Genomic DNA, 3,675 nt, shown 5'->3' with positions numbered 1-3,675 from the left:
GCCAATTTATCTGGCTGGAGTACAAAGGGACGGGTCGCATGTCCTTGTTGTGGAGATTCAACACATTCAATTTGGTTAAAACATGGAGGTAAATTTTGTTACATGGGACATCGTCGATGGTTGGAAGCAAATCATCCGTTTCGATTTTAGAAAGATTTGTTTGATGGTACTATAGAATTGGGATGTGCCCCTATTCCACCTTCTGGAACTGATGTTCATAGACAAATGGATGGCATGAATTACAGCTATGGTAAGCACTCAAAGTCCTCTAAAAAAGAGGAAGGGATGATGTTGAAAGCTCAGTGCACGAAGGGTTACCAGAGGAAGTCAGTATCAGTACTATAGATGCAGAGGTGTTTCAAGATCCAGACAATTATTTCGAGGATGAAAATGAGGAAGACACACATATAGCATCTACACAACAGCCAAGTAAACATTTATGGAAAAAATGAAGTATCTTTTTTGACTTACCTTATTGGAAACATAATCTTATTCGGCACAATCTTGATGTCATGCATATAGAGAAGAATGTTTGCGATAATTTACTTGGAACATTTTAAAACCTTGATGGAAAGAGCAAAGATAACATGAAGGCACATCTTGATTTAAAAGAAATGGGTATCCGACAGGAACTTCATCCTAAAATGCTTGCTAATGATAGAATTTATGTGCCTCCTGTATGTTACACAATGTCTGCTCGAGAAAAAGATAATTTTTTGGGGGTTTTGAAAAGTATCAAAGTACCCGATGGATATGCATCAAATATTTCACGATGTGTGCATCTAAAGGATCGAAAACTTTCAAATCTTAAAAGTCATGATGGTCACATATTGATGCAAGATATTTTTCCAATAGCTTTAAGATCGTCATTGTCGAAACAAGTTGTTACAATTGTACTTCGATTATCGTCATTCTTTAAGGCATTATGTTCCAAAGTTATTGATCCTCGAAAACTTGATCAGTTAGAATCCGATATTGCAATTACACTTTGCCAGATGGAAAAGATTTTTCCTCCTGGATTTTTCACTATTATGGTACATCTGCTCATTCACCTAGCTTCAGAAGTTAAAGTTGGTGGACCGGTACATTATAAATGGATGTATCCTATTGAGAGGTATTATTACAAACCTTAAATCTTTTGATAATTTTATTAGAAACAACAGCATACTGATATTTTAATAAATATTTAATTCTTGAAGGTATCTTGTGCGTCTTAAAGATTATGTGCGAAATAGAGCCTATCCCGAAGGCTCGATTGCTGAAGCATATATTGCGGATGAATGTTTGACATTTTGTTCAAGATATCTTCAAGGTGTAGAGACTATTTTTAGTCGACCTCAACGACATAATACTTTGTAGAGAATGCAGAACTGTATAAGTTCTTAACTGCTGAAAATTCTTGGGAAGAGCTGAAAGTATTGTACTTGATCAAAAATCCTTAGCACAAGCACATCGTTATGTGTTACTTCATATGACATAATATCTGACCATCGCAGGTTAGTATATTTAAGGAATGACATCAAAATTTAAATTTTATATTAGATATAATGTTCTAAATGATATATTTATATTTTATGCAGTGAATTTTTAATTTATCAGAGACGAGCCAATCATAACATTCGTCCTAATGCAAGGATTGAACAGCGATGGTTGGTCGAGTTATTCCCTATGTGACTTTCGAATCAGATGTGATTTATATTTAATTATGGGATATATTAATTTTTGATACATATTTAATATCAGATAACTCAACTGCACTTCGTCATATCATTTTTTGTTAGATATCAAAGATGATGGAGATAAATAATTCAGATGAACTAATAGCTCTTGCTCGAGGACCTAACAAGATTGTGAATAGATATAACGGTTTCATAATTAATGGCTTTAAATTTCATACTAGAGAACGGGAGAAATTTAGAAAAACACAGAATAGCGGTGTTATGGTGGAAGCGGATGGAAAATCCTATTATGGTGCACTTAAAGATATCTATGAGTTGGATTATTATGGAAAATTTAAAGTAGTACTGTTTAGATGTGATTGGATAGACATAAACTCACCAAGGGGTTTGAAACAAGATGCAAATGGATTTACACTTGTAAATTTTTCAAGGTTGATACACACTGGTGTGTTATTGAAGGATGACCCATTCATTTTTTCATCTCAAGCTCGTCAAGTATTTTATGTACAAGACGCAAAAGTAAAGATTGGTTTACTGTCATCAAAACAAAACCTAGAGACTTATATGATATGAGAAATCAAGTGGAGGATGATGACGATGACACTTATACACAATGTATGCCCTACAATTTTGTGCCAGCTGATGATTTAAATGCTACGACAACGTTGGTTAGAACAGAATTCGAAGAAAACACTACTGCTTGATTGTTACTGGTAATAATTATTTATGATGTATATATTTTGCATTAATTATTGTTTATTTTACTCCATATATTAACTGATTCTACCTTTTATTTATATAAATGCTAGGTGACATCATGCGTCGCAGGGGACGATATGCTGGTGTGCAGTTTCAGTTTTCACAGACAGAGGCGGTACGTCTTCTTCAGCACAGTAGCCTGAGGCCAGTTCAGCTGCACAGCATTCTGAGCCCTGTCCTTCATCATCAGCACAGCACAATCCTCCTGTTCATCAGCCAGATGATGAGATACACGTGCAGGGTATATATTGTCTTTCATGTAATTTTTTTTATTCATTTTATATATATTTATGATATAGTTACTTTTATGTATTTTTTGCAGACGGATCCGGGAGAGTACGCCCCAGACGCGGACCCACAGTAGTACGAGATGTGTGGCAGATGCATGAGGGCGAGAGGATTGTTGTGGAGTGCAATCAGCTAGGTCAGCCAATTAAGAAAGCTGCCTGCTTATTGACTTCATTTTTGGGGACCGTTGCTCGGAGGCCTCAGCTATGTCCGTTGGGCTATGCAAAATGAAATGACATGCTTCCAACGTACAAAGTTGAGCTCCTCCGAGTTATAGAGGTAATGAATTGATGTTCATACTGTATATTAATTGTTAATCATTTATATAATTTATTTTATTTAACTTTTTTTTTTATAGAGCAAGTTTGTTCTCCCTCCATCCACTCATGATTTTGTAATGAAGTCTCTCAACCGCAAATGGAAAGAATATAGAGCACAATTGAAGAAGGACTATATGAGACAGGGTATGACAGAGGAGGAGGTTGCTAGGAATTGTCCTCCTGATGTACCCCCTCATCAGTGGATGGAGTTGGTTCATTATTGGTTCTCCGAGAGGGCACAGGTATATTATCTGTTTATTATCTTTTTTTCTAAATATTTTATAAAAATATTGATTTTTATTAATATTATATATATAACAAGTTCTTTACTTATTTTATAGACTTATTCTGCTATTGGTAGAGCTGCACGAGCAGCTCAGTCTGTTCCCATACATCGGGGTCGAAGAGTTATGCACGACTCCGACAGGAGTTTGTATGTTCCTTAAACTTTCATAATTAACTTTTAATTTTATGTTGAAATATTTATATAACTAATATCATTATGTATCGTGGACCATGTCTGTATCATGATACTCATATATTTTTTTAAATTATTATAACTGTTTGCTTAAAATTGAAATTATTTGTGTAGGAGGATGAGCATGGGAGGGAACCCGGACAAGTGGAGT

At 35.1% G+C, this 3,675-nt stretch overlaps 1 long non-coding RNA gene across 1 annotated transcript; it reads left to right on the top strand.

Moving 5' to 3' along the window:
• Positions 1–2,492: 2,492 nt before the first annotated feature.
• On the top strand, positions 2,493–3,288 carry LOC140852652 (uncharacterized). Its single transcript, XR_012135545.1, has 3 exons — positions 2,493–2,672; positions 2,761–3,005; positions 3,085–3,288. It is a non-coding gene; the product is annotated as an uncharacterized lncRNA (long non-coding RNA).
• The last annotated feature ends 387 nt before the right edge of the window (positions 3,289–3,675 follow it).

Source organism: Elaeis guineensis, chromosome 11 (genome assembly GCF_000442705.2).
Source record: "Elaeis guineensis isolate ETL-2024a chromosome 11, EG11, whole genome shotgun sequence".
NCBI classification, from domain to species: domain Eukaryota; kingdom Viridiplantae; phylum Streptophyta; class Magnoliopsida; order Arecales; family Arecaceae; genus Elaeis; species Elaeis guineensis.
Note: the sequence above shows the minus strand (reverse complement) of the source record. Positions and strands in the feature narration are given on the sequence as shown.